This window comes from Toxorhynchites rutilus, chromosome 3 (assembly GCF_029784135.1).
Source record: "Toxorhynchites rutilus septentrionalis strain SRP chromosome 3, ASM2978413v1, whole genome shotgun sequence".
Lineage (NCBI taxonomy): Eukaryota > Metazoa > Arthropoda > Insecta > Diptera > Culicidae > Toxorhynchites > Toxorhynchites rutilus.
In genome coordinates this window covers 78021967-78042023 of record NC_073746.1, presented here as the reverse complement: position 1 = coordinate 78042023, position 20057 = coordinate 78021967, and the positions used below count along the sequence as shown (strand labels likewise).

At 40.1% G+C, this 20057-nt stretch overlaps 1 long non-coding RNA gene across 1 annotated transcript; it reads left to right on the top strand.

Moving 5' to 3' along the window:
- Positions 1-14940: 14940 nt before the first annotated feature.
- LOC129775024 (uncharacterized) lies at positions 14941-16249 on the top strand. Its single transcript, XR_008742839.1, has 3 exons — positions 14941-15265; positions 15432-15571; positions 15628-16249. It is a non-coding gene; the product is annotated as an uncharacterized LOC129775024 (long non-coding RNA).
- The last annotated feature ends 3808 nt before the right edge of the window (positions 16250-20057 follow it).

The window sequence follows — 20057 nt, the reverse complement described above, 5'->3', positions numbered from 1 at the left end:
TAGATATAGATTAATTAATAATATCTAATTATTATAATTAGAAATAGTTATTACTTGTGGTTCTGTGTGAAATGATTTCTGGAAAAAAACAATAAAACACAAGCTAGTAACATATTTGTTTTCAATTCTCATGTTTAAGTTTTGGTTTAAATTGCACGTCAATTTTTACACTATTAATAACTGAAATACATCTCTGTGTTCATCGTAGAATCCCATTAATATTTGATTTTTACACTGGTTACGTAACAGCCCCACTATCGCCACACTGAGGCAAATATATCACGGAAATTCATAATGAGAAAAAAAAAAAATTAATTCGGACAATAAAACCATCATCACGTAAATTTTCCCTGAATATGGTGTTTCCTCTTTTTCCCTGCAATTAATAAATATATTTTCATCCGTACGGACGCAATTATCCGCTGCTGTTGTTGCTGCTGCTGCTGGAAGTGAGCATGCATGTGTGCAAATTACGCCAATAATTGCCGCATGGAAATTTGTGACCAACCCTACACCACCCGCGCGCTCGCAGAGGTATAGGTGCCAAACTATAATAATCACAATAATAATAAGTGCCTGTCAAAGCCTATTAAACTTCATCATCAGTGCCATTGTGCCGGGCGGCCCACACTAACGACCTAAAAACCGCAGAACGGAACAATCTCGGTCCAGGATGCGCGACGGGCGCCAAATGAGCCACTTTCCAGGTGCTTGTTAGGATAGAATCCGACAAAAACCCGACCGTCTCCGCCCAATTACAGTATGTACCGCTAGCGCGGGCCGGCCACGAGCACCTCCCGTGATCCAATTCGGAAAGCGTGAATAATAATAATTTAATTAATTAATTTAATAATTAAAAATAATAATGCTTTCAATCGAAAGAATAATGATTCATTGCTCAGTGGCTAGAATTCAATTATAATATGTATGTTGCAACAAGCTAATTAAAAAACACATCACCCAGAGCAGTCAGCAAACCGTTGCGTTGGCCGGCTGCTGGAGGTGCGGTGGGCTGCAGGGGACAGCGGCTGTTCGACAATTACCTTCGGCCCTTCCGACGAAACGCCCGGTCACCATCGCTGTCGATTGGAACGCGCGTCAGGATCGCCACCGATGGTAAATCAGTTGTATCATAATGAGGATAATAACGATAATATAACAATAATGATACATTTTTCCACCGGTAAGCCCTTTGCCAGTTCGCGGTTGAAAGATGCGACTATTGCTGCTGATATTCTCTCACTCGCGATGAGCCACGGATTTAATAGGATGAGTTTAGCCGTACCGGAAAAAAGTGGCTGACGATTGGCGTTTAATGAAACAATCAATGCGTATTATCAACAGTTTTTGTAAAAGCTACACTCGGTGGGAGGTGAACAATCGCGGATATTTTTCTGTATCCACACATAGGCGCATGTTATTATTGTTCATTTGATTTGGGATTAAATTAAGCCGGGCCTTTATGGTTGTCCAATATTTCGCCAATCATATAGCATTTGATGACAATAGCGGAATGGGGTTATTGGTACACCACCGCCATGCAGCCGTTGGCTGGGAAGATAATTTTGCGTCCCTGGTCCTGCTTTTAATTAAGCAAACCACAAATGCTTTGGTCGCAGATTTTGTTTGATGATTTTTAATACCACCTGCAGTCGCCCTTAATTTTACTAATATACGTTATTGGAAACGTAACCGCATACGCTAAATTCAAATTGTATGTTGATGCTGACCGACTTCAAATCAAACATATCTCACTAGATATACAGCGATAGGAATAAAAACGCCCACTTTGCATTTTTTTTTTATTTTTTTTTATTACTTTTCTCAGTTTCTGGACTATCTCATCATCAAAAACTACTACCGTAATTTCATAGAATTATATATCAACTATTACTATTTCAAGTAATTAACAAGTTTTGCCATTTTTGTTAGAGTTTTTTCACTTCCTTACATGACTTCTTTATAGTGTGCAAATATGCGATGTAACAATCAAAAGCCCACCCCCAAAATAATATAAAATCATTCAAAACCTTTGAGTAACCCCTCGTTTCCACATGTCATGACAGCTAGGGCTGTGCGATATTATTTACAATCTTTCAGTGATTCGGTTGACGCGATATAAACAAAGTGTTGTTTACATTGGCACATAAAAGTCGATTGTTGATGTCTCCACAAAGAGTTTTCAACAAAATCAAAATGGGTGGAAGGAAAATCAGCACGCAAGTTCGGAATCTTGTTGTTTAGGATCATTTGCAGCATATTTCACAGCAGAAGATTACAAAGAAGTCGGGAAGTAGTCCGTGAAATAGTGCATAAGCACGAAGCTTACGGTTCGCTTGCTGACATATCCCGAAGAGGCCATCGTCGGAAGACCGATAGTCGGAAGGATCAACGAATCATCCAGCATGTGAAGAAATCTCCAAAATTATCAGTCAAAGTCATTCAAAGTCTTCGTACGCCGCAGACTAGCTGAGCATCGACTCAAGAATAGATTCACAAAAAAACGTCCGTTTATCAGAAAAAAAAGTAAACTGAAACGATTGAAATTTGCTCGGATTTAACATGTTTCCGAGAAAATTTCAACTGACCCAAACCCGAAGACTCTTAGAAAAAAGTACTGCCGAATCGGAATTTGAGATTTTCAACAAGAAGCGGCACGAAAGAGTGTGGCGGAAGGTAGATGAAACCAGGCAGGAACGTCATTTGCAGGCTACAGCCAAGCATGGAGGAGGCAATGTAATGGTGGGGTGGATGGTTTTCTAGGGATGGTGTTGGAAATCTGGTGCGAATTCACAGAATCATGAGATGTCTACATGTCTACAAAGACCCCCTTTAAGAATAACCTGAAGGAATCGCTTGGAAAAACTGGCCTACGAAGCAGCTTCGTTTTCCAACAGGACAACGATCCGATCCGCATACTGCTAACAAGATCAAAGCCTATTTTTCGTTCACGCAAAATAAAATCCTTTGAATGGCCACCACAAAATCCTCATCTCAGCCCGACTGAAAAACCTGTAGGCCATTCTAGACAACTAAGTGGTGAAGATGGTGTCAATGATAAGGACAATTATTTCACAGCCCTTCAGAAGGCGTGGAACGAAATCGACCCTCAGCACCTCCAGAAAATGGTCAATAGTATGCCCAAACGTCTTTAATAGGACATTGCAGTTTCAAAAGGCCACACTAAATATTGATACTTTTAACTTTTTATTGTGTGATGAGTTATTTTTCTAAGTCGGACTTTTATACTTGTTTTCTATTTTTATTTTGCGTGTCATCGACATAAAATGTTTGGGTTTAGTCTTATGAATTGAATCCAGCAAAACTGTTTTTTATTCAAACAAAATTGAGAAAACCGTTCTCTAATTTTATTTATAATACAATGTAAACAACACTTTATTTATATCGCTTTATATCGATTGCTAACAATACCGCACAGCTCTAACTGTCATAACATGGAGAAACGAGGGTTTACTTAGAGGGTTTGAGTGATTTTAATATTATTTTTTGAAGGTGGGCTTTTATTTTTTGTCAACGCATATTTGCACACAATGAAGAAGTCATGTAATAGAGTAAGTAAATAACTAAAAAAAGTGGCAAAACTTGTTAATTACTCGAATGAGCAATAGTTAACAAACAATTCTATAAAATTACGGGAGTAGTTTTTGATAAAATAGTCAAGAAATTGAGAAAAGTTCCTAAACATCCAAGGTGGGCTTTTTTATGTCTATCACCAGAGATGCCAACCTTCCTGATTTTTCTGGATTTTTCAGGATTTTCAACACGTACCCTGATATTCTGACTAACACTCAATTTTGCCTGATTTTTCTGAAATTATCCTGATTTTTCCTGATTTTGTACTTTTTACTTTATTAGAATGAAAATTATCCGTAATAAATATGCAAAGTTTTCCTGGTTGGAAATGAGAATTGTCATAATAGCCTACATAAAAAGCTCTCTAGTCCACACTTGTATAATGTTAATTTATTTTTTTGTTTATTACCTATTTCTATTTATTCCGAAGCGATTCGCTTTCTCGAAGATACCCTGTCGATATTTCTTGAAGCTTGAAGTTGGCGTGAAAAAATATACTCTATCAGATTAGCACGCCCAAAGGCAGTTCAAATCATTATATTTTCAATGAAAATAATTACTTGCTGTTTTTCGAATACTTAAAACACGAAGTCCTAATTCTTACTTTACATCTGTTTCAATAGGTTTCCTGATATTGATATTGATTGATATCTTTCCAAATTGATCTCGAAGCTGAACTCATTCGTTATTCTCGAAGCTCCATTATGAGTTTCTATTAATCAAACAGTCGATAAATTCCCACAACTACTGCTCGCAACAAACTAAACGAACCTTCAGAATTAGTCAGTGCGGTAGCCGTCGTGTTCCATCAGAGCAACGCCAAACTTCATGTCTCTTTGACAACACGACAATTTATATTGGAGTCTGACTGGAATGTGCTATTCCACCAGCTGAATTAACCGGATATTGCACCTTCCGATTATCACAGGTTAAGGTCTCTGCGAAATTCTCTCAAGCATACGAACTTTGACACTATGGACAGCATAGAAGGACTTTAAACTTTTCAGTTCATTCGTCTCTAGCCTTGAAAAAGGCCCTAGGAAAACTTCACTTTTTCTGCATTTCACTTCTACCTACCTTTTTCTTTTGCTTTGAGAAAGGCATTCGATCCCACGTCGTCCAACTCGTTCAGCGACGATTGTCGATGTCCAGTCGATATCCTCCCGAAAAATGCGTTGAGCGTAGAAAATATTTATCTTTTATATATAAAACAATTTCGATAAGAAAGCAAACATATTCTGGGAGGATAAAATTTTGAGGCTGTGTGAAAGATGGTGAAAGATCGTGGAACAAAACTGTGCACACAGTATGAGCATCCTGATTTCTCATGATTTTTATTTTCAGTCTCCCTGATTTTTGAAAATAATAGTTGGCAATCCTGCCTATCACTTTAGTGCGGCTCCCATTAGGTCATTCTTCGTGTTCACAACATTTACAAACCGATTAGGATTTGTTCAACAATTTTACTCCAACTCATTTGTTCAACAGAAGCAATAAAACCGCACGACATTCACTGGAATGGCAAACGATTTTGGTAAAAGACTCCACCGGAAGATACTATCTCGCAAATTACTTTTGAAACAAGCAAATCCAACCGAGTGGACAAACGCGTGTCAGGGCTATTAGGGAAAATCACATTCCCTTCCGTATCTGTGTTGCAAATCGCTGCCGGTCATTCGAAGACTGTTCAACCGAGGGGAGGAGTAACAAATCCCATCATTTTGTCAAATAAAAACAAAGATTTCTCACTCACCAATTTTGCTCAAATTTCGTCCAACAACTGTGAAAGAAGTAGATGACGCCGATAATAGGTTTAAGATAGTGTCCACTGGACTCTCTTTCTCCACCTCCGGTGGACAGTCTGTTTTTTTCATCCTCGTTTTCGTTTGCACTCTCAAACCGAACGACATTCCACACATCGCCGCTCATTTTTAGCGCCCGCAAGCAATTTTCCGCAAATCCCCGTTGATTTCCCGATCCCTCAACGCGCGCGCCAGGACTCTCTGTGGATGAGTCCATAAAGAATCGTATACCGCTGGCTCCATTTTCTTGCACAGTTTATAGCCATTCCAGCGATAAAGCGAGTCTTCGAGTTTATCGACGGAACCCAGGATACGTACATTTCCCAGCCTGTAGGAATGGGAGGGGGCGAGAAAGAGGCGAAAATACTTTTTTATATGCTCTCAGCATAATACTGCTTTTATTGAGAGGTGATTAAGGGATCAGTTGTCAATTACTGCTATCACGTTTTATATTGATCATATCGTCGTAATTGGACCGATGGGCACACGAACACTATTTGCTTAGGGAGGAGAAAACTTGCGAATGGAGCTGTCTGGATGGCACGCAGGATATGTTTTTTTTTGTGTGTTCATATAAGTTGGTGATATTCTAAATAAGAAGAACTGCATAATTTTGGCCATGTTCAAGTGATTTTATATAGTTTAATGGTTGGCGCCAACATTACAAAGGACACCGGAGATATTTCGGAATGCCGGAGGACAAGATAGGTATCTTGTGATGGATTTTAATCTGGGATGAATTAACGAAAACTTCGAGACTGTTTCTGAATTACCAACTGTTTCGAATTACCAATTTTTGTCAGATATGCTTCGTTTCGCTCCATAACTTGTTGCCATTTTACACTAGCTTCATAATGCCTCTTCTTATAGGAAGGTAGGTTAATATGCATCTTTAGTCATTGTTAGAAAAAAGGAGTAATTTATTATGTAATTTTATGGATTATGTGCAACGGTTTCAATGGAGGTTCATATAATAATCTATTTATTTTATTCTAACACAATTTTCGACTATTCGTACAGACTGATTTTGTTTGCTTACAAGCTAGGTATAATAAGTAATCTTAGGTTTAAACACATTTTTATTCAAATTGAAGTCAAATACGTCACAAACAGCATAAAACATATGAAGACAAGTATCAAACGGGTTGTTGTAGCCGTAATTCGTTCTGTGGTAAGGAATGGCTAGTGAACTTGAGTTCCGAAAGCGTCGAGGAGGAACGTTCAACGGAATCTGTGCGAGAAGTTCAGGGCAGTCAACACCTCCTTGAATTATATCGAAAATGAATATCCGCTGCATTGTAACGCGTCTGGTCGATAGTGGCTCCAATCCAATTACACCCATACCTCACTTTACGGCCTAGATACGTTCCATGAAACTTGGCCGCCAAGCGAAAATCCGTATAAGGAATCAATTACATGGTAACATGGTTTATCATTCAAAATGATTTTTATCTTTCTACTTCATTTCAATCAAAAATACACACATAACAACCACATACAATAAGGCGGAAGATTGGTAGGGTCGTTCCATGGAAGTCGTCTCAGAGCATAACGTAGAAAATTTTTCTGCACCCGTTCGATCATCAGTGTATGAGCTACATAGAAGGGAGACCAAACAATGACAGTGTACTGCAGATGGCTTCGTACCTATGAACATTACAGTGTCTTTAAAACGTAAACGTCGGTAAACTCGTATGCATGACGGCGAATGAATTCCAGCACAGAGAGAGCTTTAACCTTCATAATGCCCACGTGCTCATTGAATCGTAGTTTCGAATCGATCATGACTCCGAGGTCACATATGGACGATATACGTTCCAACGTTGTCGTTTCCATTTTATATTGAAACAGGGTGGGGCGGTTCAAGCGACCAAAGTAAATTATTTTGCATTTTTTCTCATTGACCCGCATTCTATTATCACCACACCATTCCAGCAGTGTATTTATATTTTCTTGAAGAACTAAACAATTCATGGGGGATGAAATCGCCCTGTCGATCTTCAAGTCATCTGCAAATATTTGTGCTAATGAGCACAAATCGTTGATCTACATGTTGAATAACAACGGTCCAAGCACACTCCCCTGCGGAACACCAGATGTGATACAGAAACTTCAAGATTTAGCTGAGTTGACCACGGCATATGCTGTACGATCACGAAGATATGAAAAATTATAGGAGGTTATGTCCAAGACACGACCACATTGTTGACATAGAACTAAGCTGTTATTTTGTTCAAGTCTTCCGCGCTCTTCTCAACAGAAGCGCTTTCTATTAATATTCCCGGTCTCAATTAGCTTAGCTGTCATCCTTGGTGGAGCGTTGGCGTGTGCAGAATAAAGATCAGCACAGGAGTTATGCGAGAGGTAGATAACAACGAGATATAGACATCATTGCCGTCGTATGCAAACTGCCACTTGCTCAAGGTGCTCGCAATTCAACAATGGAACAACCTCACAGTTTAGGTGAGTTTTAGCAGCGATTAATACACCTGCTCCACGAGAGTATTGACATGAAATCGCAGTACGGTCGCAACGATAAATTGTATAGTTCGGTGAGATTTCAGCGCTGCCAATATCCGCTAGAAGCCAAGTTTCGGTGAAAACGAGCACATCGTAGTCACAGCTGGAAAGCAGCAAACATAGCTGAACAATTTTGGTACGTAGGTCTCTCACGTTCTGGTAGTAAAATTTCACTTTTTTTCGCTGATCGTCAGCCACAGAAGGACCTTCTTCGGGAACTTGGTGTGGGAGCTATATTTGACGTCATCAATTGCCTCCTTGATGGAGGGTGTCAAGTAACCGGTTCCTTGCCAACCATTACCGTCCTGTATCAAGTAGGTCTCGTCATCCATCATAATTACAACGTCGTGCTTCACCGGAAAGCCCAAGGTACGAACGATGAGGCTACGTTGCTATCAGTTTTCTTCTAGAGCTTCTGCTTCTGCACTTTACGGTTGCGCTGCACTGTCGGGCTGCCGGAAACAAGTTTAGTTTTTTTTACCATTTGATGCGGAGGAGTTAATTATCATCTATAATTTTAATTTTAAAAACGTAATCATTCCGCACTGACAAAAGACATGCGATGCGATGCGATGCGATGCGATGCGATGCGATGCGATGAAAAATTATAGGAGATCTCTTATCACGCTGTTGAGATAGATGTCAACCTGTTTTTTCTGAAGCCAGTGCGCTGGAATTGCCTCCTGACGGTGTTACGTTGCTGAATGAGTCGCCTTGTGTCAATGTCAATTCTGGTGAAATGTTTTCTCACTTGGACCCGGCGAATACATGTTTCTTCTGCAGCGTGTATGGCATCCTCGAAGATGCCCAACTGGTGGTCTATGGCTTCAACGGATGAAAGGTCCGGTTCGTCGGATAAGCTTCTATCCGCTAGACGACTGAAGGCTATCCAGTTGACATGCTGAAAATCTCGTGCCATCGCTGGCGGACCTGGAGCAGGAACGAAATCAATTTCGCACGTAATCGGATAGTGGTCCGAACTCAGATCATTATGCGTGACCGGTTTGTGTACAACGCTAGTTATTGAGCTGAGATGGTCCGCAAGAATTTTCCCATTTTTATTGTTTCTGTGATTACGCCATAATATGTGGCGCGCGTTCGGATCACCGGCCACCACGAAGTTGGTTTGCATTTCTGTAAGCTTGCGTAGGTCATCCAATTGAGAAGTGCCGTTACTGTCCACACACTGCCCTGGTAGGTAGACGACAAAGAGGGTGAGGTTTCCACTGGAAGTGTGTATTTTTACTCCGATCGCTTCAACAACGGTGGTTCTCGGATGCGGGACAATTTCGTAGCGAATACCCTGTCTGATGATGATCGTCACACCTCCACCGCTTGAGTTGGGGCGATCCAACCGGATAACTATATGTGCTGGAAGTGAGAAGCTCGTCGATGGGTTAAGCCGGGTTTCGGTGATCACTCCTACATCCACGTTGTGACGAGATAAAAAGCAATTTAGCTCACTCCTTTTCGCCCGAACAGAACGGGTGTTCCAATTTAAAATTTTGATGCGGGGCTCAATTGACCCCATATTTGCACGCCATGTATCCTAGGACCTTGAATTGTTCCGAACGAGATTTGCACTGATTCAATCTTCCACAGAACTCATTAAAGATGGTCCACAGTTCGGAAGAACTGAAGAGCGATTGTTCGTTTTGCATCGAGGCGGTACTGGCTGCTTGCTCTTGCATCCTAACTCGGATACGGAGATCTAGAACTCGTGCGTAGCTTACGGTATTGCTTGGAAATTGGAAACCAGCTGAATTGGTTGGTGTAGCTTGTTCCGAAACATTTGACATCGGGGGGAACTCGTTGTTGTTTAATTCAGGAACTACTGGCCTTTTCGTTGGCCTCATGTTTGTTCTATTCATATTCGTTGCTTGCTGCCTAATGCGGATATAATCGGTATATTTAGAGCAGTTGCGATCGTTGGCTGGTTGAGCCCCACCACAATTTGCACACCGTTTATTTGTATCGGTACTCGTGGGACATTTTTCAGTTGTATGAGCGGGCCCACAATTATTACATCTGCTTTTTAGGTGGCAATTTCGTGTGCCATGACCGTGACTTTAGCTTTGCGATTTATCTGATGTACAGATAGAGTCTCGAGATTACACTCGGTTTTCTAAATACCTTGCTGCTCCTTTGAGTCAACAAGTGGGAGACCGCGAATAACTACACGATAGGGCCTCTCCCCAGGTTTATCGTGAGTATAATATTCGAAATTGCATTTCTGCAAATAGTTTTCGATTATGTTGAAGTCTTCAGCAGAATCGCAGAGAATTTTTATTCCAAAATGCGTGATCTTGAACTTAGGAGTTACTCCACTTTTCGGAATCGACTCCATTAGAGATGATATCTGTACATTTTTAACTACCAGCGGTGGAAGCCTCTTTTTCTTAGATGAGTTTTCCGGTTGTGCAATAGTTGGACTATCCGACTCCATATTAGAACAGTCCGATAGCGATGTGTATGGATTCTCCTTGATCATCTGTTTTTCCATGTTGTCAGCTGGGTGAGCCAACTTTTTCCTTTCCAACGTTTTTAATGTGTGATCACATGAGCCATGAGCCGCATCCGAAGACGATTTCATTCCGAAATCACGCGGTTTATTGTATCGAAGAAAGACGCCGATTTGCCTTGAGAAAGGCAGCTATCTATCAATACAAACATCTCTGCGATTTATCGAGAAATAGTCGAGTTATAAGATTCCAAAATTAGATTTTTTTTACACACCCCTGTTAAACGTAGTCCATTAGAATTGAAATGAAAGAATACTGATACTATTGAACATGGACATCAATCTGAGAGAAATCAAGAAACTGGAATGCGCGGAGCCCCGATAAAAAATACAATTCTTTAAAATATTTCAAATCTTAATGCATATAGTGGATTTTTTTCTAAAAGTCCTGAAAACCGCTCTGGACGCATCCACGATTACCAAAATCATACAAACGATGAGAACACATCTCCTCCTGATAACAGCTAGCAGGAACGCAGCAGCGCTAACCGAAGAGCAGCGCTATTCCAGAAACCAGCTGCTCTCAGTCACATGAAATTTAAACACCTTCTGCATGATGAATTATGATGAATAGCCGGATTTCGCTCGACTCCAATGAGAAATATTGTCCAATTGTACATATTTATTCAACTGTTGGTTGCGTGGTGTAGCGAGGTAGAGATGCATGTTTGGATGCATCCTTTTTTATTCTCACCCCAAACCCACTTCCTTCGACCTATCCCGACTATGGTGCGACAACACCCCGATGTGGACGGGAATTATGGTAGCCGGCTTAATGTGTGCAATGCCAGCCATCTCTATGCTGAACCGCTTGGCGACATGATACAGAGAAGCTGCCACGTTGATGCATTTGAGTAATGTTGATGCAACGGCATCAGCTGGTCCAGTCCAGTGGTGGGGCAGCCAACGAGTAACCAGGATTTAAGTGTAAATCTATTCGGAAACCGGTGGCAACGTGCGACCGAGCGTCGGATTGGTCAAATCTTTCTGAAACCGGTGAACGATCTCGATCGTGTTTGATACTGAAGTGCTCCAAAATATAATATGTGTCCCTGTTTGGGCAGGATGGATCCGTCATACGGAGTATTCTGAAACCCTCTGAAAAGCTAAATGTCCCAAAACTAAGTACATGCCTCCTGGCAGGCCATCGGGCTGTCTGTTGCAGTTGAAGAAACCATCAGTCTGATGTGTGGTTCATTCTAGATTTATGGAACACCACTCGGACGCCAATTTTCCGCCAGAGCCGCGATGATTCATGAAAAATTCACAATATTTTCAATATGAATAAGCTGCAGGATACGTGCCCAAATGTCATTTCATTTGTCCAAATGGCTGCTGTTGCCACTGCTGGATGGGTTGCCACTAGTGCTACGTCAAATTCAATTTCAATTTGCCGTGTGCTCCAAAACTGGTTTAGGGAAAAGATTCACATATGCGTCTCGTATGTCCGGAATCCGCTCGTCAGACCCACACCCCACGGGTTGAGTTGCATCCGCCCACACTTGTCCAAAACTGCACACCCCGCTGCTGCTGCTGGATGCAATCTCTTCGGGTGGCGGTAATATGCAATTTTTCAATTTCATGCCGGTTTTCTTGCTTTTATTTTTTCACCTTCCGTTCACCGTTTTGTTGGGTGGTAGATTTTTTTGTTGTTCTCCGATAAAAACGACCGGTAGTTGGCGTGCGGGATTGATATCCAGTTGTCGGGAAATTTGCACAATTGCTCACCGCCCGAGCAGGAGCGTGTTGGGGGCTGCGTTTCGGACCAACAAAAAATCTGGTGACTGGTGACAAAATTTGGTATGTGTACAACTTCGGATGACGCGTCACGGCCGGACGGGTTTGGCCGAACTGCTTCCTGTGCGATAACGCCCGGTGCGTATTTCCGGTCTTATTTATCCTTATGAATAATTTCGGTGGTTCAATTATGGTGCGCCTCCACATGCTTCGGTCTTCCTGCACTGTGGGATAATCATGATTATCTTCGATCGTCGAACAAGTAACCGAATCGTTTTGTGCGGAGACGAATTCTGACCGCACCATACCTCCCTTGTCCCACCATGGCATCAAAGATGCAAGGACATTGAGTGACAGGAAATCAAACACCAGCCAGCTACCGGTGAGATATGGTCATTCTCATGTCGAGGAAAAAGCACGTTTTAAATGTCACCGAAGATACACGAGAAATTGACAATTTTCGCTTCTGGCAAAATTCTGAAAGCAGCGCACTGGGAATTGTTTCAACGTGTTTTTCCAACTTCACTGTTCGGCACCTTGCGTCTCCGGCTTTCAATCTATGGCTCGCAACTTGATATGTCCTGTTTTGCTTTTTTACCACTGCTGCAAATTGGCCACACCAGATCACCGAATCGGTCCCGAAAAGACATCAATTTATTTAGAAGCGCATTTGGATCGCCGTCCCGCCCAAAATGACTCGATTCTCTTCCTCTTTGTTTATTTTCAATCTTTTCGTTTATCACTAACGATATCGAAAATCGTTGATTGTTGGTCGGCGTTTTCCCTTTGTTATTTGTGTCTGTCGGGGAGTTTTTGCTTCTTCCCCTCTCATTCTGCTGTCTTCCAGATACGATGCACCGTATGATTCTGCATTATTTCGCAGCAGGAAAGAAGAAATCTTCGAAACGAAAATGTGCAGCGAGGATGGTTAGTTAAAATACCGCTTCCTCCTTCAGTTTTGGGCCATCCGCTCCGTTTGTAAAGCTGTCTGGTAATCCTTGGGGGTTGTTATTTCGCGGCTCGTTACCTGTGGAGGTGGGGGCGGCAGCGGTATGTCCGATGGATTGACCGGGAATTGTAGCAGCATCATTAGCTGAATTTTGATACGTCCCATTAAAATGTGATTTGGTCCAATTATTTCCGAAGAGATGCTTTTTTCTATGTTTCTATTGATTGGCGAAGTCAATTCGAAAATGGAAACAAGGATTGATTGAAAGTTTTTCGATGCAACGTGAATATTGGTTCTCAGTCTGGAACAGTTTCTAATATGTACTGCAATAATTGATCACACTATAATTAAACAATTTGAATTGTTTATTTGAAAATTTTAACACGTTGAGTCCTGACCGAAATGAACTTGCCGTTTGGGCCACGTTGTTTTCTGCGGATCAATAGTGGAATTTTTGGAAAATTCATTTTCTGGCTTCGTTGTTGTCGTTCCCAGTGCCGACACTCTCCGAGAGAAAAGTCTATTGTCGGTCCGATGAGACCAGCGCGAAAAAGAAGGAAAAATCGGTGCCAGTTCTTAGGGGCTCAACGTGTTAACCCTTCCACGACAGTGTGCTCCGTCGAAATGTCACCGCTGTACGGAGCACTGCGCCGAAAAGTTGTCTAATGTTAACATTATTGACTTGGTACCACGAAGAATTCCGTGTTACAGGGGTACAAATTGAATAAATATAGATTCTTATGCTCATTGTTCGTTCATTTTTCGATGAATCTAAGAGATTTTTGAAAATCACTTGGAAATCACCAAGGCATTTAAGGCGATGTGTAAAAGGTAGCAATGAAAAGATAGGAAAAGTAAAAAGATAAAATCTATTTTGCTCAATTTGTAAAAGAGGACATCACACGCTTTGTGCGGCTAACATTAATTGTGAATAAAATTGTAAATTTATATTTTCTCATTATAAAAAAAAATATACAGCCATTCCATGCCAAACCGTTATAGTGGTTCTCAGATTTTCGTCAAAAGTGGTAATTTTGTTCTCGCAAAACATTAGATCCGTATTTTTTTATATTTTTATTATTGTGCCCATTTCTATTTCAGGGTGGTCCAAAAAATCAAGTTTTTCAACTTATTCCCAAAAAATTAGTTTTTTCAAAAATTCATAACTTTTGAACATATCAAATTGAAGCTAGCATTTTATCAAAAAATATTGAACTTGCAAAAAATTTGATTTTATTTTCGTCGTTATTGATTGAAGTCGTTTTTTTTGTTTTCATGGCTTTAGACTAGAGTGCTTTATATAACTCAACAATGTTCAATCAACTGTCTCCGCTGTCCGGTCTAACTGGATGATGGCAGAACAGAAGGAAAACTCTTACGCCTACGACTTAAGACTACTTTGTAAATGTGTACCATATGCAATGGTATAGAAGGGAATACTCTAACGCCGAAAAAATGGCAACTGTGTAACGATTAAAATTCGGCTCTGTTACAGCTAAAATGCTAATTGTGATGTACTGTCAAATGACAGTTCTGATTATAGAATCAGATCAGAAAGAGACGCAAACCTTGCTATAAATATAAGTGTCTCCCTTGGAGAAAGGTTTCATGCAATAAAATATTGAAATGAGTCGAGACTCGAGTTACGACCTTGGTCCAACACACACCTTTTTTTACTGTGAAACATCTGAATCCGATTAGCCAATCCTTAACTATTTTACCGTATTTGTTTCAGTGGACATAACAGTTTGGCGACGACTGGATAAATTTTTTTTTCGCGTGTGGAACGTAGTGTCAGTAGTGCTGAACTTGCGTCAATCCTCTATTTTTCGCTACCAGTAACCATCATCAGAATTAATTCTGTCACTGTGAAGATACCAGGAACCGAGCCGCGTAGAGGAAAGATTTCGGTAATTGTTTAAGAGGTCATCCCAAAAACTAATCTGCGTTGGCAACATCAGAGCATCCATACCTGCTAAGCCGCCCGGTAAAGTCCATTGTTCCGACTGTAAGTATATGAACGCTGGCGAAACTCCATTTTACGTAAGAGTGAGCTTCATTTTGCGGAGTTCAGCGGCAATTCCATTTTGGTAACGACATTGCAATTGTAGTGCTATTGTCCGCGGAAGCATAAATGTATTGGTAAGTGCATCCATTTTGACGTCTAAAACTGAAAGGCCTTTTCATGTAAGCAACAAAGGGGTGTCCATAAACAAAGGAACTTTTTTAACAATTCAACAAACAAAGCTAATTGTTTTAACTATTGTCGGTTTTAAGAATAAGAGAGTTTTTCTTCTAATGTATGTAGTTAAAAGGTACGTCGTACAATAGGTGAGTTAAAAGAGACCCAGTGACAAACAGTCAGTTCCATCCGTTTTGACGAAGCGATATTCTGGAGCTAGTGATCCGATCTGTGGACGATAGCAAGCAGGTCAAGGAAGTTTGGCGGTGAGGTCTTCAGAAAAAAACAAACTGCTGTGGTGATAAGCTCACATTTTCCGTAGTTGATGATCCGATTGGTGAGCAGCGAACATTTCGGGTGGAAACGGAAACTGGAAACGTTCGCCTAATGGCTCATCGAAATCAGCTGAGGTTCACTACTGATAAGACATCGTCAAAATCTACTGTAACGCTGTCCCTTCCGAACCGTACAGACAGATTGCCGGTTGGCAATAGTGATGATCATCTCAGAACATCAGCGGAGTCAGTAGTAGAGCCGCCCACAAGGATCCGTAAGAGGAAATATTCTGATATTTTGCCTAATTCTCCTTCTGGAACAAGGCGCTCGAAAAGAAAACGAACGACGAAGGTCGACAACGATTTCGTTTATGGTTAAACAGTTTATATTATTAAGTTACAGTTTTATAGTTGAAATTTCGAATGATTTATTGAATTCATGATTTGTCAGAAGGGTTTCACTATTGAAAAATATCTGAAAAATAAGAAATAGAAATATTAGTAGTTACGATTATAAAATATTAAATAGAACTTTCCATTAGGGGAAGAATTGTGATGTACTGTCAAATGACAGTTCTGATTATAGAATCAGATCAGAAAGAGACGCAAACCTTGCTATAAATATAAGTGTCTCCCTTGGAGAAAGGTTTCATGCAATAAAATATTGAAATGAGTCGAGACTCGAGTTACGACCTTGGTCCAACACACACCTTTTTTTACTGTGAAACATCTGAATCCGATTAGCCAATCCTTAACTATTTTACCGTATTTGTTTCAGTGGACATAACACTAATGAGCCTAAAACAAACAAAAGGGATAAAAAAAATATTAAATTGAAGCCAATAAGATAACCATAGTTTAGCATAGGTCTAGTCTAGTCACATAGGAATATTGAACGGAGACTTAAAACATGTTAAATTTGCAAAAACATAACACAAAAACGAAAAATAACACCTCTCTGATTTTTGAATATATTAATTAAAAAACTCAGCTCAGCTTTCGAGAAAAAAAATATAAAAACATATAGTCCCCTCTATCTTTAACCGAGGAAACTATGAAGAACTAACACCCAGTAGTTCGAAAGTTATAAATTTTTGTAGTGAAAGAAGATGGAAAATTGTTTTTTCGAACAATCGAACCTTGAAAAGTAATATCTCTAAATAAAAAAAAAATAATCTCTGATATCGAGATATTTTATGTAAAAAATCTTCAGCTTTCAAGAAAAAATATAAAAATATATAGCGCCATCTGGTCAAAAACCATGAAAACGGTGGTCCGAAAAATCAACTTTTTCCCCTTTTTTCCGAAAATGTGTTTTTTTTCAAAAATTCATAACTTTTGAACTACTGAACGGGTCATTTGACCCGTGCGAACATCCATATGATATCAGAAAGATATCATATGAATATATTGCTATTGCTTTATACATTTTGTTGTATTTGTGAATAAATAGTGAATGAAATTAGAACTAATTGTATTGCTGATTATCCAAGCGAGCTAACAGTAACCATTTCAATCCATAGTGCTATTTTGCGTGTCAAAAATTGTAGTATCATTATTTGCTAATAATTATTATGCCAAAATGTCGAAATATACAGGAGAAAGATGGTATGCCTCGTTTCTTAACAAAACTTTATATATCGAGTCATTGTTCACTAACTATTTATAAAGGATCACTTGACCCGCTGTGGTAGGAATAGGTATACATGAAACATCGGTAGGTTTAGTGTTGAAAAAATCTTATATTCGGGTATGTTATGTAAAAAAACCTCAGCTTTCTAGAAAAAAAAATATAAAAACATATGGCGTACTCGGTCCCGAAACCATGTAAGCTATGAAAAACTATTACAATCATTAATTACGAAATCAAATTCGATTTTTTTTTACAAATGTAATGTTTTTTTCTAACATGACTAGCTCATTAACTTTAATTATGGTATGTATGAATCAGTCCAGTAGTTTAAAGAGTGTGTCACATCAAATTGCATCACGGAAAAAACGCTGTAGAAATTTAATTTTTAGGAATTATATCTTCAGCTTTCGCTTATAATCAGATAAGAGTGTATGGATCACGTTGGCCATGCTTCACTGTCAATTTTTCGTAAATTTGGAAAAATGTCGTCGAACGAAAAAGAGCGTCGTGAATTAATCCTGCGCACTCATTTCGAGAATCCGGAGTTGTCACATCGGGACATCGGTAAGATGCTGGGAATCGTCCAATCCACGGTCAGCAGAGTACTAAAACGATACTTCGAGAACCTAACCATCGACCGGAAGGTGAAGAACGGCAAAAATGGATGCTCCGTCAGTGAAAAAGATCACAAGCGCGTAGTTAAGCAGTTTAGACGTGATCCGAGAAGTTCGGTCCGGGATGTCGCCAATAAGCTGAATTTGTCAAGTTCATTCGTCCAGCGGACCAAGCAGCGGGAGGGCCTACGTACATACAAGGTTCAGAAGGCTCCTAACCGCGACGAAAGGCAAAACATAGTGGGGAAGACGCGAGCCCGGAAGCTGTACACCGAAATGCTGACGAAGCCGCATTGCCTGGTAATGGACGACGAAACCTACGTCAAAGCGGACTTTCGTCAGCTGCCGGACCTGTTGTTCTTCTCCGCAGAGGACAAATTCAGCGTTCCGGAGGTGATTCGCAAGCAGAAACTATCCAAGTTTGCCAAAAAGTACATGGTGTGACAAGCGATCTGCTCTTGCGGAAAGCGGAGCGCCCCCTTCGTGATGACCGGCACGGTAAACGGGCAGGTTTACCTTAAGGAGTGCCTACAGAAGCGCTTACTACCACTATTGAAGCAGCACGAGGGCCCGACCATCTTCTGGCCGGATCTCGCTTCGTGCCACTATTCAAAGGACGTGTTGGAGTGGTACGAAGCCAACGGGGTCACCTTCGTGCCAAAGGAAATCAACCCGCCCAACGCGCCGGAGCTTCGCCCAATAGAGAAATATTGGGCGATTATGAAGCAGGCCCTTCGGAAGAACCCAAAAGTTGTCAAATCGGAGGCGGACTTCAAGAGAAAATGGATTTCTTTTCAATAAAAACTACAACCTGACGTTGTACAGAACCTTATGGACGGGGTAAAGAGGAAGGTGCGAGCATACGGGCTTGGGCTCGAAGTATGAATAAAAAGAAAATGCCAAAAGTTGTTTAATAGTTTTTATTTTACTGTCTAAAATTTTCAAAAGGATCGGTCTACTGGGCGAATTTCTACAGCGTTTTTTCCGTGATGCAATTTGATGTGACACACCCTTTAAATGCTATGAATTTTTGTGGTTGAAAAAAGGGGTGAGCATGGATTTTTCGGTTAATAATAATAATAAATAATAATTTTGGAAAATCATACCTCAAGAACAAAAATAAAAGCCTCTCTGATTTTTGGATATGTAATGTAAAAAATCTAAGCTTTCAAGAAAAAATATAAAAAAATATAGCGCCCACTAGTATAAAGTACATAGTTCAAAGAACATATAGACAGCAAAAAACATATACAATCAATAATCAAAAAAACAAAATCAAAATTTTGTTGTGTTTTTGTTGTTGAGGTGTTTCCAAGGGAGACTAGCTAATTGGCTTTTATTTGATTTATTGGTCATCTGAATCGCTCCAGTAGTTCAAATATAATGAATTTAAAAAAAGTCATTTTTGGAAAATAGGGGAAAAAATTGTTTTTCTCGGATCACCCTAGAATGGAAATGGACACTCTAATGAAAAATAAAAAAAATATAAAAAAATACGGGTTTAATATTTTGTGATAAGGAACAAAACTACAACTTTTCACGAACTCAGATTTTTTTTCGGATGATTTGATAGATCCGGCTTACGTTTTGAAAACCGCTCTGCGTGATTCGTCTGGTTGCTCTTGCAAACGTAGTTAGTGGGCATCTGTTAAAAAAAGGAGATAATCAAATTGTTTCCAAAGTAAAATGTTTGTCTTTCACTTTGGTAGAGTCTTCGTATTACCCGACTTGATTAGTATTTTTCTAACAATTGCAAGTTTGTACATCATTCAACTTCAACCGGCAAACTTCGTCCCTCCCAAATTTAGTTTTTTGTTATCAATACCTTCACACATTCACGTTTACTTATTATGAGCAAGTTCATGGATCCAATCGCAGAACTGTTCATTCTCCCTCTCCATTCCAGAGGAGGGAGGGGTGTCATACCATTATAGAAACATTTCTCATACCCAAAAACCTAAAAACCCGAGTTATGCAGAAATGTTTTCAAAATCATTTCATTTGTGTTTCATTTGTATGGCAGCCCCCCTTTTAAGAGGGGGGAGGAGTGTCTATCCACTATAGAAACATTTATTGCACCCTAAAATCTCCACATGCCCAATTTGGTTTCATTTGCTTGATTAATTCTCGAGTAATGCAGAAATTTGCGTTTCATTTGTATGGCAGTCCCCCCTTAGAGAGGAGGGAGGAGTGTCTAACCACCATAGAAACATTTATTGCATCCTAAACC